The following is a 16,676-nucleotide window of genomic DNA, read 5'->3' as shown; positions in this document are numbered from 1 at the left end:
GGGATAGCTCCAATTTAAAATACTCTATCATGTTGTTACATCGTATGTTAAACCAATGTGTCTTGATTCTTCGTTTTAGGAGAAAAGTCACTGTAGATCATTTTCTACTATGCTAAAAAGCTTAAGCAGAAAGAGAACAATTTATGAAAATGGGAGGGAGATGAGCAGAAGCAGCCAACTGGCACCATGTTTGGTGCTTGCATGCAAATCAAGTTACTCTGTGCTTTCCAACACTTTCCAAATTCTTTTGAAACCATATTTAAAGCTGGATAACAACTCTATATGAAGTCATCAGTGATATAAATACAGACAGCACTGTGTTGGGTAGAGCAATGCCAGAGATTGACAGGACCAACAGAAAAAAACAAAACAATTAAGTTTCCATAAACAGTTGACTTGGTGTTGAGTCAACAGTCTTCTTTGTAAATAGCAGTGTAGCAGGAAATAAATAACAATCATACATTCCTAATACATAAGCCAGGCTGGTCTACTGAAGAAACAACACTTCTTTTCCAGTATTCTTATAACATCAGCAAATAAATTCTTTAGTAATCTGTGTACTTTACTTTGGCAATCAAGCAAAGTTCCCTGTCTCCAAAGCTTAAATGATTTTTAGATGAATTTTAGTGCTTTACCAACCTAATGCCATTCTGCTAAATTCTGGTTACAAGTTAGCAAGTTTTGAGAGATATTTAGTTTTCATTTCTAGCAGACTATTTCTAGGCATTCAATATACCTTTCTTATCAAGGTCAGAAAATTCGGTATTAAAAACCTTGTTTTGCTCACTTAACTTTCATTTAACTCCCATGGGAGTACTAACACCTATACTACCTATTTTGTATTTTTCCCCTTATACTGGTGCCATATATATATATTTAAATGTTTTATTAATCTACAATAGAAAAAGGCATGGAGAGAATATTTCAATGTAATTTTAGGCAGAAAGATGTACACGTGTGTGTGTGTGTGTGTGTGTGTGTGTGTGTGTGTGTGTGTGTGTGTGTGTATTGAATTGTTATCGGTATACAAACAGAAAATAGAGAGATAGATGATGACAAATAAATAAGGTCAAATAAGCATTCTTATTATTTATGTCCTTTTAAAATGTCTCTGGTTTAATCATATACATGTTAAATTATGGATAGGCAAAAGAGGGTAAATAGGACAGGTTCCCTAAAAATTCTCTTGAGAACAGTTTTTCTTTATTTGTATGCAGTCAGAACCAAGTTACACAATTCCTGGACTTCTTCTTTAATGTTTCTTGAATAATAAGAAAAACTAAAAGAAAATATATGACAGATTAAGGACATTCATTTTTTGAAATTTTATTTTTCTTGAATATTTTATGTAATTACATTTCAAATATTTTATTCTTTCCACCCTCTCCCATTCCCCATCTCCCCTCCCCATGCTTGAGGATGCTGCCACTCCCACCCACTTACTCCAACCTCAATGAAGAACATTCATTATTGAGTGAGTTTTCTAATTTTATATGTGCTTTCAGTCTATTGGCATGAATTGTCACTCTTTTCTGTTAAAATCTCTTTTTACTTATCTTCAAACTCAGGAGATATCTGTATACTTAGTTTTCCTTTATTTGTCATTTAATACAAACTACTTAATATTTCCAGAATTTTCAAGGTATTTTGTTAACTCCATATGATTCTGATATTTTATCAAAATCTTATCTTCTTGTAGACATTTGTTTTCTGTAATCACTGAGATCCTTATGAGAGTAGCTTTTTTTGGCATATTCAGAACATCTTAACCTAACTAGAAAAACATAGTATCACCTTATTAATGCACTGCAAGCACTACACACCAGACACTTAAAAAAGCACCTCAGTTTATCATAATGAGCCAAACATGTAGAAAAGAATATACTTACTACTAAAATTTAATAAAAAGAATGGAGAAATGATGCAGTATGCAAAGTCTTTGCTGGACACACGTTAGGACCGGAATTTAATTCAATACAGAGCACCCAAATAAACAGGTGGGATTGCATACACTCTGTTTTAATCCATGCTCTGTTGATACCAGGTCAGGAGGATTTCTGAGATTTGCTGGCTCAGCAGTATAGACTAATCTAAGTGAGAAAACTCATCTCAAAAAATGAGGTATGGAGCAATTAAGGAAGATTCCTTATATTGATCTTGACCGCTGGCCTCCACTCACAGGTAAACATAAGTGCTCACACATGTGAACACAAGTATATACACACAAAAACATACGTATTTATACCACATACACACATGCATGCACATACACACATACATACACACATGTACTCACACACACACACACACACACACTTAAATATTTATTTTCCAGTTATAGGTGAAATAAAACTGACAAAATATTGTCATTTTCTTTCCCACTACTGATACTGAGACTTTTAGGAAACTTTCTTTCTTCTCTCTCTCTCTCTCTCTCTCTCTCTCTCTCTCTCTCTCCCTCTCCTTCCTTCCTTCCTTCCTTCCTTCTGTGATTTTATGGATTCTTTAGCTAAATTTTACAGTTCATTCTCTGTGTAAAAATTTATCACTGATAAACTACTTTACATTATTGTATGTTATAGAAATAAGCTCGTGATCCTGACTTGAAATCTATGGGCTATAGCTTTGTTGTGAACATGCTGCTTTGATAAAGCATATCCGTTCCTGTTCCTTGATCTGATGAAGCTGGTCCCCTTGTACTAACTGCCTCATTGAGCAGATTGTCTTTGTGAAATGTCATTTAACTCATTAGTACACAATACAAAGACCTGGTTTGTAGCAGCACAAAATTTTAAGAGCTACATGGATGTGGGTAAGTTATACATTGTATTTCAGTCCATTTAACTATAAAGGAAATGCATGTATAACAATTCAGCAGCACTGCTATAAAAATCAATTACATGCAAAGTCTATTAATGTTGGCATGATCTAAAAGTAAAGATCCACCATTTTGCAATTTTTGTACGATTTATGATCAACATATTCTGTCAAAGATAATGTTACTTGTTGAGTTTATTCTCATAAACTACTAGAGTAAGATCTGATAGCACCAATTTGGAGATCTTTACTTACGTTTAAATATATTTTAATATATTCCCCTCCCTCATACCTGCTTTCCCTTCCCTGTCTCTCCTTTCTCCTTAAATTAATGCCTTTTCACAATAGATAGTTTTAATGCTACTTGTATGTCATATGTATCTATATTATATCAAGGAATCAGAAAAGAGAGAAAAGATGTAACATTTGTCTTAGGAAATTGTCTTAACTCATTTAATATAATTATCTAGAGTTGCTTTCCTTCCCATTGAAAGACATGACTATGTTCTTCTTTCTGGCTGAAAAGGATTTGATTATGTAGTTTTCTATCTAGGTGTGTATCAATAGAAGAAACACCATGTGGGTTTACAAATGTCTCTGAAATATATTGACTTGAAGTTCTTTGGTAAATAATCAGGAGTTGTATAGTTGTGCCATATGATAAACTTATTTTTTAGATTTTTGAGAACCCTCCATACTGACTTCCAGAGAGGCTGGAATAGTTTGCATCCCCACTAGAAGTGTAAAGCATCTAACTATGGATTAGTGGAGTCTACAACATTTTATTTCATCTGCATCTATCTGAAACTATGGTCAAAATAAGCAGTTAGCAGAAGAATACCACAATCCTGCATATATTTTACATCTGCACTTTATCTGGGGGAATCATGAATCATTGTGTGGATAATAGGATAAACACTTTTTAACTTACATAAGAAAAGCAATCTACAGAAAAAAATTATGGTCTTGAGGGAGGAAGGCTACTTTTAGCTATTCAAATTCCTTTCTGCAAGTCTTCTAGCTGCTGTTCTTTGATCTTTCTTCAAGGATTCAATATCTTCATGAGGGATCTGGTAGTCTGAAAAATCAGACTTCCTCAGCAGTGTCTCTTCTCTGTGTCTTTTCATTTCTCACTCCTTTTGTGGAGCCCTCACTGCTCTATTTATGTTTCCCATTGTATGTGCTAGTCTTCGGTTCTCTGGTTTAGAAAACTATCGCCTTCAGTATATCTTCCATACTGTTTGTGAGTACGTCCATTTTTGTAGTGTACAGAAGATAATGAAATAAATCTAATGCAAAAATTAAAAAGGGAAAGCAAAATATGATCTTTTGTTTCAAAGTTATGACTAGACACTCATTTAGTAGGTTATTGTCAAAATAAGTGCGGATTTATGTCAAACAAGTATAATCTGCAATAAATAGTGTATTATTTACTATTAAACATAAGGCATATAAAATATATTTTTGTTTAAAATGTGAGAGCTCAAATTCATTATTTTTGTATTAGATATTTCAGTGAATTTTCTTTAGTCCATTTCATGTTAGCCTTTGTCTTAAATCAGAAGATAATATGTATAAACTTATTTTTATATCCTTTAATATTCCCTTGATCAATTTTTCTAAATGTATGGTAGCACTACTGCTCATGTCCAGCATTATAGCAAGTTTTAATATTTAGTAGTGCAAGTTTTTAAGATGTTCTATTTATTCTTCAATATTTTATAATGGTTGGATCAATGTCCAGAAGAAAAATTCTTCCATAATTTGTCTATTCAGTTAACAAGAAATTATCAAACATTCATGTGCACAGAGACACACAAACACAGCATTAACTATAGTAAGTAAAACTAAAACTTAATATCTACGTTTAAAACATTTGCTAAATAAGATATATATATATACATATATATATATATATATGACAGCTATTTTATATAACCCTTTTTCTAATGCTAGAGATTATTGAGGAAAAAGGTGAGATAGTTATATGATCCAGGGACATTGTCTATAAGAAAATTGTCTTCTGGAAATAGCAGGGATCTTGTAGATATGAACTTATAGGAATTGTGACAGAATGCACAGACACGGTACTAAGAACAAGTTCAAACCAGAGAAGGAAAGTGGGCATGAAGTTCCACCCATAGTTGGCAAATAATGTTTTCTGAAAAACAGATAGTTTTCTTTAAAGATGTTATCCCAGGTAGGGTTGATCAGATTTTAATGCAAGATAACATGTTCAAGAGTATATGGCCAGCACAAACCATGCCTTATGGGGCTAAAATACAAGCAAACAAACAAACAAACAATAAGACATGAAATTGAGTAGTTAAGGAAAGAAAGGGATGGGTCTGAAAGCAGTTGGTGAAGGGGTAAATACGATAAAAAAAACATTGTATGGAATTCTCAAAGAACTAACAAAAATGAAAAAAAGAAAAGGAGGTTAAAAATTAGCCACAAGCTAATAAAAACTTAATACATTTTGAAAGCTTATCAAGAACATACAGATAATTCACATAAACCAATTAAAAAAAGCATAATGAAGTAATTGTAACAATAGACAAAAATGTTGAATAAAAACTACACAAAAGACAGTGCCCGGTATCTGATAAAACATAAAAATATATTCAGTATTATTAGTCATAGGATAAATATAAATTAAAATTGTAATGAAATAACATTATGTACAAACAAAAACAAATAGCTGGTAAGCATATGAAGCAAGAATTGCTTTTTTAAAAGGCACAAATTTACTAAAAAATGAACTGCTGTGGACAGTCTTTCATTAAAATCACCTAAAGGAAACAAAAGCGCTTACATAGCCCAGTCGTTCCACTCTAGGTTATAGAGCTCATCCTCAAAATAGGACATGAAGTTTGTTCCAAAAGATTTATCAATAAAATATTCATAGGAACTTTTACTAAAATCCCAACTAAAAAAAAACAAAATATCTTTTAATGATAAAATGGATACATTGTATCATAGATACATATTATATGTATGGACTGCCACATAGCTGTTGACAAAGGAAAATGTCCTCATATGTGCCATGAATGTTTCATGTAGGCATATTAGCAGAATAGCTAGCATTGAGTATACATATGTCAACTCTAGAAAGACTTAAGTATTGATCAAAACCGTGCATAATCACAAAGATCAGGTTGTTGTTTTATTGTAGGGCTGTGGATACAATAGTAGATGAGGTACCTACTTGGGTATTAGAAAGATTCAGTGTGTATATTGATTCTTGTAGAACTGGTACAGATATACATATATGTACAACATGTGATCAAGCTGGACCACTGTGGCTTGACTGCCTTCCTGTAGTTGGTTGAAAGTAGAGATTAATATATTTGTCAAAGCAAAAAAGATTAAATGTGGGAAAATGGGCTTCTGGCAAGGTTTGTTTTTATCGATTATTCAGTCAAGGCAAGGAAGAGCCTGTTCTTCATTTAAGTTGATTATGAGAAGTTATGGTCTAATAATTCCCAGAAGAGAAAGTGTTCTCGAAGTCTTGCCACAGGGCATTGCTCGATCCTCCTCTGCTTTTTCCCACATCCTCCATATTTACTCCCAGTAAATATTAACTTTTAATTGCTCATAGCCCATTGGTCTAAGCTTAAATTTAGAACAATAAGTTTATGTAGTCAGGTTTTCAAGTTTGGGCATTGTCCATTTTTCTAAAGAATATTGACTCAAAATTGCATGTTTTGGATAAAATATATGTGTTCAAAAAGAAATTCTGAGTTTATTCTCCTTTGTCTCTGTTTTAACTGAGTTCACACAACTAGTTAGCATCTCAGATAAAAGGTCAGCTTTGTTTACAGATTCGCAGCCTGCGATCAGTGGAGAACTATGCAAGACACTCTGGATGTTCAGCCCTAGTCAGTTCATGGATTACATCATGTCTCTCTGACCTAGTGTACAAGGCTCAGACTAGACATAAAAGGCCTCTACCCTAAGACTGTTTTTCCTCCAAGCCGTATTAAGCTCCTGATTCATGCTGTTTAATCCTTATATTTAGGCTGGCATTTTTGCTGATGATAGGCTCTATTTCTGGAGGAAACCACAGCCACTTTGGGATCCTTCGGTCTAAACTTTGGCTCCTGATTTTTGAGTTGTGTCAACCAGCACAACCCAAGAGATCTTCAGTAGTCTGTAACCTCATACACTCATATATTGACTAGCACCAATCTTCTCACAGTTACATGAATTCTATTTCCATTCTAAAATCTTTAACGCATTCCTGATGGTTAGGTATTAAATAGTGTCTTCCTGTTTCAACGTGATTGCTTTAAGCGCTATTTGAGCTTTAAGCAACCTAATGTGATCCCCTACATTGTTGTTGTACTTCAGATTCTTTAAGGAACATTAACATGAGTGGACACGTTCTGAAACCAAAAGCAGGATTAAGGGATGAGATTTCTTTCTTAGCAGATCTCCTTCCTTCTTTTCAGTTAAGCTAATCTTTGCTAAATCAAAGTTCTTAGTATGAGACCAATGTGCTAAGGTAGCCACAATCCTACCTGAAACCAGTGGGCCCATGATTATTTATTACAGGTCAGAGTAGGGAGTTTTTTGTGTTTTATGTCCATTGTTCTTTGATAATAAGTCACAGGTATATATTATAGTGTTCAATCCTTTATGCATGCTACATAAAAAAAAGGATTGTTCATCTATTTGTGACAGATAACTCTGTATCTAATTTTTCTTCTTTTTTAATTGGATTTTTTTAATTTACCTTTCAAGTGCTTTCCGTACATAAGGCCCCTATTCCATCCCTCTCCCTTCTTTTTTTTTTTTTTTTTTTTTTTTTTTTTTTTATTAACTTGAGTATTTCTTATATACATTTCGAGTGTTATTCCCTTTCCCGGTTTCCGGACAGACATCCCCCTCCCCCCTCCCCTTCCTTATGGGTGTTCCCCTCCCAACCCTCCCACCATTGCCGCCCTCCCCCCATAGACTAGTTCACTGGGGGTTCAGTCTTAGCAGGACCCAGGGCTTCCCCTTCCACTGGTGCTCTTACTAGGATATTCATTGCTACCTATGGGGTCAGAGTCCAGGGTCAGTCCTAGTCTTTAGGTAGTGGCTTAGTCCCTGGAAGCTCTGGTTGCTTGGCATTGTTGTACTTTTGGGGTCTCGAGCCCCTTCAAGCTCTTCCAGTTCTTTCTCTGATTCCTTCAATAGGGGACCTATTCTCAGTTCAGTGGTTTGCTGCTGGCATTCGCCTCTGTATTTGCTGTATTCTGGCTGTGTCTCTCAGGAGCGATCTACATCCGGCTCCTGTCGGTCTGCACTTCTTTGCTTCATCCATCTAGTCCAATTGGGTGGCTGTATATGTATGGGCCAAATGTGGGACAGGCTCTGAATGGGTGTTCCTTCAGTCTCTGTTTTAATCTTTGCCTCTCCCTTCCCTGCCAAGGGTATTCTTTTTCCTCATTTAAAGAAGGAGTGAAGCATTCACATTTTGATCATCCGTCTTGAGTTTCGTTTGTTCTAGGGATCTAGGGTAATTCAAGCATTTGGGCTAATAGCCACTTATCAATGAGTGCATACCATGTATGTCTTTCTGTGATTGGGTTAGTTCACTCAGGATGATATTTTCCAGTTCCAACCATTTGCCTACGAATTTCATAAACTCGTTGTTTTTGATAGCTGAGTAGTATTCCATTGTGTAGATGTACCACATTTTCTGTATCCATTCCTCTGTTGAAGGGCATCTGGGTTCTTTCCATTTTCTGGCTATTATAAATAAGGCTGCGATGAACATAGTGGAGCACGTGTCTCTTTTATATGTTGAGGCATCTTTTGGGTATATGCCCAAGAGAGGTATAGCTGGATCCTCAGGCAGTTCAATGTCCAATTTTCTGAGGAACCTCCAGACTGATTTCCAGAATGGTTTTACCAGTCTGCAATCCCACCAACAATGGAGGAGTGTTCCTCTTTCTCCACAACCTCGCCAGCATCTGCTGTCACCTGAGTTTTTGATCTTAGCCAATCGCACTGGTGTGAGGTGAAATCTCAGGGTTGTTTTGATTTGCATTTCCCTTATGACTAAAGATGTTGAACATTTCTTTAGGTGTTTCTCAGCCATTCGGCATTCCTCAGCTGTGAATTCTTTGTTTAGCTCTGAACCCCATTTTTTAATAGGGTTATTTGTTTCCCTGCGGTCTAACTTCTTGAGTTCTTTGTATATTTTGGATATAAGGCCTCTATCTGTTGTAGGGTTGGTAAAGATCTTTTCCCAATCTGTTGGTTGCCGTTTTGTCCTAACCACAGTGTCCTTTGCCTTACAGAAGCTTTGCAGTTTTATGAGATCCCATTTGTCAATTCTTGATCTTAGAGCATAAGCCATTGGTGTTTTGTTCAGGAAATTTTTTCCAGTGCCCATGTGTTCCAGATGCTTCCCTAGTTTTTCTTCTATTAGTTTGAGTGTGTCTGGTTTGATGTGGAGGTCCTTGATCCACTTCGACTTAAGCTTTGTACAGGGTGATAAGCCTGGATCGATCTGCATTCTTCTACATGTTGCCCTCCAGTTGAACCAGCACCATTTGCTGAAAATGCTATCTTTTTTCCATTGGATGGTTTTGGCTCCTTTGTCAAAAATCAAGTGACCATAGGTGTGTGGGTTCATTTCTGGGTCTTCAATTCTATTCCATTGGTCTATCTGTCTGTCTCTGTACCAATACCATGCAGTTTTTATCACTATTGCTCTGTAATACTGCTTGAGTTCAGGGATAGTGATTCCCCCTGAAGTCCTTTTATTGTTGAGGATAGCTTTAGCTATCCTGGGTTTTTTGTTATTCCAGATGAATTTGCAAATTGTTCTGTCTAACTCTTTGAAGAATTGGATTGGTATTTTGATGGGGATTGCATTGAATCTGTAGATTGCTTTTGGTAAAATGGCCATTTTTACTATATTAATCCTGCCAATCCATGAGCATGGGAGATCTTTCCATCTTCTGAGGTCTTCTTCAATTTCTTTCTTCAGTGTCTTGAAGTTCTTATTGTACAGATCTTTTACTTGCTTGGTTAAAGTCACACCGAGGTACTTTATATTATTTGGGTCTATTATGAAGGGTGTCGTTTCCCTAATTTCTTTCTCGGCTTGTTTCTCTTTTGTATAGAGGAAGGCAACTGATTTATTTGAGTTAATTTTATACCCAGCCACTTTGCTGAAGTTGTTTATCAGCTTTAGTAGTTCTCTGGTGGAACTTTTGGGATCACTTAAATATACTATCATGTCATCTGCAAATAGTGATATTTTGACCTCTTCTTTTCCGATCTGTATCCCTTTGATCTCCTTTTGTTGTCTGATTGCTCTGGCTAGAACTTCAAGAACTATATTGAATAAGTAGGGAGAGAGTGGGCAGCCTTGTCTAGTCCCTGATTTTAGTGGGATTGCTTCAAGTTTCTCTCCATTTAGTTTAATGTTAGCAACTGGTTTGCTGTATATGGCTTTTACTATGTTTAGGTATGGGCCTTGAATTCCTATTCTTTCCAGGACTTTTATCATGAAGGGGTGTTGAATTTTGTCAAATGCTTTCTCAGCATCTAATGAAATGATCATGTGGTTCTGTTCTTTCAGTTTGTTTATATAATGGATCACGTTGATGGTTTTCCGTATATTAAACCATCCCTGCATGCCTGGGATGAAGCCTACTTGATCATGGTGGATGATTGTTTTGATGTGCTCTTGAATTCGGTTTGCCAGAATTTTATTGAGTATTTTTGCGTCGATATTCATAAGGGAAATTGGTCTGAAGTTCTCTTTCTTTGTTGTGTCTTTGTGTGGTTTAGGTATAAGAGTAATTGTAGATTCGTAGAAGGAATTCGGTAGGGCTCCATCTGTTTCAATTTTGTGGAATAGTTTGGATAATATTGGTATGAGGTCTTCTATGAAGGTTTGATAGAATTCTGCACTAAACCCATCTGGACCTGGGCTCTTTTTGGTTGGGAGACCTTTAATGACTGCTTCTATTTCCTTAGGAGTTATGGGGTTGTTTAACTGGTTTATCTGTTCCTGATTTAACTTTGATACCTGGTATCTGTCTAGGAAATTGTCCATTTCCTGAAGATTTTCAAATTTTGTTGAATATAGGTTTTTATAGTAAGATCTGATGATTTTTTGAATTTCCTCTGAATCTGTAGTTATGTCTCCCTTTTCATTTCTGATTTTGTTAATTTGGACGCACTCTCTGTGTCCTCTCGTTAGTCTGGCTAAGGGTTTATCTATCTTGTTGATTTTCTCAAAGAACCAACTTTTGGTCCTGTTGATTCTTTCTATGGTCCTTTTTGTTTCTACTTGGTTGATTTCAGCTCTGAGTTTGATTATTTCCTGCCTTCTACTCCTCCTGGGTGTATTTGCTTCTTTTTGTTCTAGAGCTTTTAGGTGTGCTGTCAAGCTGCTGACATATGCTCTTTCCTGTTTCTTTCTGCAGGCACTCAGCGCTATGAGTTTTCCTCTTAGCACAGCTTTCATTGTGTCCCATAAGTTTGAGTATGTTGTATCTTCATTTTCATTAAATTCTAAAAAGTTTTTAATTTCTTTCTTTATTTCTTCCTTGACCAGGTTATCATTGAGTAGAGCATTGTTCAATTTCCACGTATATGTGGGCGTTCTTCCCTTATTGTTATTGAAGACCAGTTTTAGGCCGTGGTGGTCCGATAGCACGCATGGGATTATTTCTATCTTTCTGTACCTGTTGAGGCCCGTTTTTTGACCAATTATATGGTCAATTTTGGAGAAAGTACCATGAGGAGCTGAGAAGAAGGTATATCCTTTTGCTTTAGGATAGAATGTTCTATAAATATCCGTTAAGTCCATTTGGCTCATGACTTCTCTTAGTCTGTCGACATCACTGTTTAATTTCTGTTTCCATGATCTGTCCATTGATGAGAGTGGGGTGTTGAAATCTCCCACTATTATTGTGTGAGGTGCAATGTGTGTTTTGAGCTTTAGTAAGGTTTCTTTTACGTATGTAGGTGCCCTTGTATTTGGGGCATAGATATTTAGGATTGAGAGTTCATCTTGGTGGATTTTTCCTTTGATGAATATGAAGTGTCCTTCCTTATCTTTTTTGATGACTTTTAGTTGGAAATTGATTTTTTTTGATATTAGAATGGCTACTCCAGCTTGCTTCTTCTGACCATTAACTTGGAAAGTTGTTTTCCAGCCTTTCACTCTGAGGTAGTGTCTGTCTTTGTCTCTGAGGTGTGTTTCCTGTAGGCAGCAGAATGCAGGGTCCTCGTTGCGTATCCAGTTTGTTAATCTATGTCTTTTTATTGGGGAGTTGAGGCCATTGATATTGAGAGATATTAAGGAATAGTGATTATTGTTTCCCTTTATATTCATATTTGGATGTGAGGTTATGTTTGTGTGCTTTCATTCTCTTTGTTTTGTTGCCAAGACGATTAGTTTCTTGCTTCTTCTAGGGTATAGCTTGCCTCCTTATGTTGGGCTTTACCATTTATTATCCTTTGTAGTGCTGGATTTGTAGAAAGATATTGTGTAAATTTGGTTTTGTCATGGAATATCTTGGTTTCTCCATCTATGTTAATTGAGAGTTTTGCTGGATACAGTAACCTGGGCTGGCATTTGTGTTCTCTTAGGGTCTGTATGACATCAGTCCAGGATCTTCTGGCCTTCATAGTTTCTGGCGAGAAGTCTGGTGTGATTCTGATAGGTCTCCCTTTATATGTTACTTGACCTTTTTCCCTTACTGCTTTTAATATTCTTTCTTTATTTTGTGCGTTTGGTGTTTTGACAATTATGTGACGGGAGGTGTTTCTTTTCTGGTCCAATCTATTTGGAGTTCTGTAGGCTTCTTGTATGCCTATGGGTATCTCTTTTTTTAGGTTAGGGAAGTTTTCTTCTATGATTTTGTTGAAGATATTTACTGGTCCTTTGAGCTGGGAGTCTTCACTCTCTTCTATACCTATTATCCTTAGGTTTGATCTTCTCATTGAGTCCTGGATTTCCTGTATGTTTTGGACCAGTAGCTTTTTCCGCTTTACATTATCTTTGACAGTTGAGTCAATGATTTCTATGGAATCTTCTGCTCCTGAGATTCTCTCTTCCATCTCTTGTATTCTGTTGGTGAAGCTTGTATCTACAGCTCCTTGTCTCTTCTTTTGGTTTTCTATATCCAGGGTTGTTTCCATGTGTTCTTTCTTGATTGTTTCTATTTCCATTTTTAATTCCTTCAACTGTTTGATTGTGTTTTCCTGGAATTCTTTCAGGGATTTTTGCCATTCCTCTCTGTAGGCCTCTACTTGTTTATTAATGATTTCCTGTGTTTCCCTAAGTGTGTTCATGTCTTTCTTGAAGTCCTCCAGCATCATGATCAAATATGATTTTGAAACTAGTTCTTGCTTTTCTGGTGTGTTTGGATATTCCATGTTTGTTTTGGCGGGAGAATTGGGCTCCGATGATGGCATGCAGTCTTGGTTTCTGTTGCTTGGGTTCCTGCGCTTGCCTCTCGCCATCAGATTATCTCTAGTGTTACTTTGTTCTGCTATTTCTGACAGTGGCTAGACTGACCTATAAGCCTGTGTGTCAGGAGTGCTGTAGACCTGTTTTCCTCTCTTTCAGTCAGTTATGGGGACAGTGTGTTCTGCTTTCCGGCGTGTAGTTTTTCCTCTCTACAGGTCTTCAGCTGTTCCTGTGGGCCTGTGTCTTGAGTTCACCAGGCAGCTTTTTTGCAGCAGAAAATTTGGTCTTACCTGTGGTCCCGAGGCTCAGGTTCGCTCGTGGGGTGCTGCCCAGGGGCTCTCTGCAGCGGCAGCAACCAGGAAGACCTGTGCCGCCCCTTCCGGGAGCTTCAGTGCACCAGGGTTCCAGATGGTCTTTGGCTTTTTCCTCTGGCGTCCGAGATGTGTGTGCAGGGAGCAGTCTCTTCTGGTTTCCCAGGCTTGTCTGCCTCTCTGAAGGTTTAGCTCTCCCTCCCACGGGATTTGGGTGCAGAGAACTGTTTATCCGGTCTGTTTCTTTCAGGTTCCGGCGGTGTCTCAGGCGCAGAAGTCCTGCTGCTCCTGGGCCCTCCCCCACGGGAGCCCAGAGGCCTTATACAGTTTCCTCTTGGGCCAGGGATGTGGGCAGGGGTGAGCAGTGTTGGTGGTCTCTTCCGCTCTGCAGCCTCAGGAGTGCCCACCTGACCAGGCGGTTGGGTCTCTCTCTCACCGGGTCTGGGAGCAGAGAGCTGCTGCGGGCCGGGATCCGCGGGTCCATCCCTCTCCCTTCTTATATAATCGTGTTCACCTCCTATCCCCTGCCCTTCTTCCCCCCCAACATTTCCGTACAGTGGGGGTCCAACCTTGGCAGGAACAAGGGCTTCTCCTTTCATTGGTGCCCAACAAGGCCTTCTTTTGCTACATATGCAGCTGCAGCCATGAGTCAGTCCATGTATAGTCTTTAGATAGTGGTTTAGTCCCTGGGAGCTCTGGTTGGTTGGGATTGTTGTTCTTATGGGGTTGCAAGCCCCTTCAGCTCTTGGGATCCTTTCTCTAATTCCTCCTCACAGTTCAGTGGTTTTCTGCTAGCATTCACCTCTCTATTTGCCATGCTCTGGCTTTGTTTCTTAGGAGACAGCTATAGGTGTGCTGTCAAGCTGCTGGTGTATGGTCTCCTGTTTCTTTTGCCAGCACTCACAGCTATGAGTTTTCCTCTTAGCATTGCTTTCATTGTGTCCCATAAGTTTGAGTATGTTGTACCTCCATTTTCACTAAATTCTAAGAAGTCTTTAATTTCTTTCCTTATATCTTCTTTGACCAAGTTGTCATTGAGTAAAGTGGTGCTCAACTTCCCTGTATATGTGGGCTTTCTGTCGTTTTTGTTGTTATTGAAGACCAGCCTTAGTCTGTGGTGATCTAATAGGATGTATGGGATTATTTTTATCTTCTCGTATTTGTTGAGGCCTATTTTGTGACAGATTATACAGTCAATTTTGGAGAGGTGCTGAGAAGAGGGTGTATCCTTTGTTTTAGGATGAAATGTTCTATAAATATCTGGTAAGTCCATTTGGTTCTTAACTTCTGTTAATTTCTCTATGTTTCTGTTTAATTTCTGTTTCCATGATCTGTCCAGTGATGAGAGTGGGGTGTTGAAATCTCCTGCTCTTATTGTGTGAGGTACAATGTGGGACTTCAGCATTAGTAAGGTTTCTTAAATGAATGTAGGTGCCCTTGCATTTGGAGCATAGATATTTAGGATGGAGAGTTCATCTTGGTGGATTTTTTCTTTGATGAATATGAAGTGTCCTTCCTTATCCTTTTTGATGACTTTTGGTTGAAAGTTGATTTTATTCAGTATTAAAATGGTTACTCCAGCTTGTTTCTTTGGATCATTTGCTTCGAAAGTTGTTTTCTAGCCTTTTACTCTGAGATAGTGTCTGTCTTTGTCTCTGAGGTGTGTTTCCTGTAGGCAGCACAATGCTGGGTCCTCTTTATACATCCATTCTGTTAGTCTATGTCTTTTTAATGGGGAATTGAGTCCACTGATGTTAAGGGATATTAAGGAAGTGATTAGTGCTTCTTGTTATTTTCATTGTTTGAGGTGGAATTATGTGTGTCTCTCTTCTTTTGGTTCATTGCAAGGAGATTACTTTCTTGCTTTTTCTATGGTGTAGATTCCCCCCTCGTTTTGGAATTTTCCATCTATTATCCTTTGTAGGGCTGGATTTGAAGAAAGATATTGTTTAAAATTGGTTTTGTCATGGGACATCTTGGTTTCTCCATCCATGATAATTGAGAGTTTTACTGTGTATAGTAAGTTGAGCTGGTATTGGTGTTCTCTTAGGTTCTGTATGACATCTGTCCAGGATCTTCTGGCTTTCATAGTCTCTGGTGAGAAGTCTGATGTAATTCTTATAGGTCTGCCTTTATATGTCATTTCCCTTAATGCTTTTAATATGATTTCTTTGTTTAGTGCATTTGGTGGTTTTTTTTTATTATGTGATGAGAGGAATTTCTCTTCTGGTACAATTTATTTGGAGTTCTGTGGGCTTCTTATATTTTTATGGGCATCTCTTTCTTTAGTTTAGGAAAGTTTTCTTCTATAATTTTGATGAAGATATTTACTGACCCGTTAAGTTGGGAGTCTTCATTCTCTTCTATACCTATGATCTTCTCGCTGTGTCCTGGATTTCCTGGATGTTTTGGGCTAGGAGCTTTTTATGATTTACATTATAGCTGTGTTAATGTTTTCTATGGTAACTTTTGCCACTGATATTCTCTCTTCTATCTCTTGTATTCTGTTTGTGATGCTCGCATATACATACGACTCCTGAACTTTTTTGTAGGTTTTCTTTCTTGAGGGTTGTCTTCTTTTTTGCCTTCTTTATTTTGTCTATTTCTACTTTTAAATCCTTGATGATTTTGTTTAATTGTGTCCCTATTTGGTTGTGTTTTCCTATAATTCTTAAAGGGATTTTTTGTTTCCTCTTTAAGGACTTCTATGTGTTTACTTGTGTTGTCCTGTATTTCTTTAAGGGAGTTATTTATGTCCTTCTTAAAGTCCTCCTCTTCCTCCTCCTCCTCTTCCTCCTCCTCCTCTTCCTCCTCCTCATCTTCCTCCTCCTCCTCTTCCTCCTACTCCTCCACCACCACCACCACCACCACCATCATCATCATCATCATCATCATCATCATCATCATCATCATCATCATCATATGTGATTTTATATCTAAATCTTGCTTTTCCAGTGTGTTGGGATATCCTCTATTTGCTTTGGTGGAAGATCTGGGCTCTGATGATGCCATGTAGTCTTGGTTTCTGTTGCTTACGTTCCTGCGCTTGACCCTTGCCATCAGGTTTTATCTGGTGTTAGCTTGTCTTGTTGTCTCTGACAGTGGCTTGACACTCC

The 16,676-nt window shown here is 37.5% G+C and overlaps 1 protein-coding gene across 1 annotated transcript in view; it reads left to right on the top strand.

Moving 5' to 3' along the window:
- Nucleotides 1–2,753: 2,753 nt before the first annotated feature.
- The window catches only part of Crisp1 (cysteine-rich secretory protein 1), a 39,923-nt gene continuing 26,000 nt past the window's right edge, over nucleotides 2,754–16,676 (top strand). Inside the window, 1 exon segment of the mRNA NM_001039393.3 lies at nucleotides 2,754–2,812. The gene's annotated coding sequence lies outside the window, so the exon portion shown is untranslated.

The sequence above is a fragment of the Rattus norvegicus genome, chromosome 9 (genome assembly GCF_021556685.1).
Source record: "Rattus norvegicus strain SHRSP/BbbUtx chromosome 9, alternate assembly SHRSP_T2T, whole genome shotgun sequence".
NCBI classification, from domain to species: Eukaryota; Metazoa; Chordata; class Mammalia; order Rodentia; family Muridae; genus Rattus; species Rattus norvegicus.
Note: the sequence above shows the minus strand (reverse complement) of the source record. Positions and strands in the feature narration are given on the sequence as shown.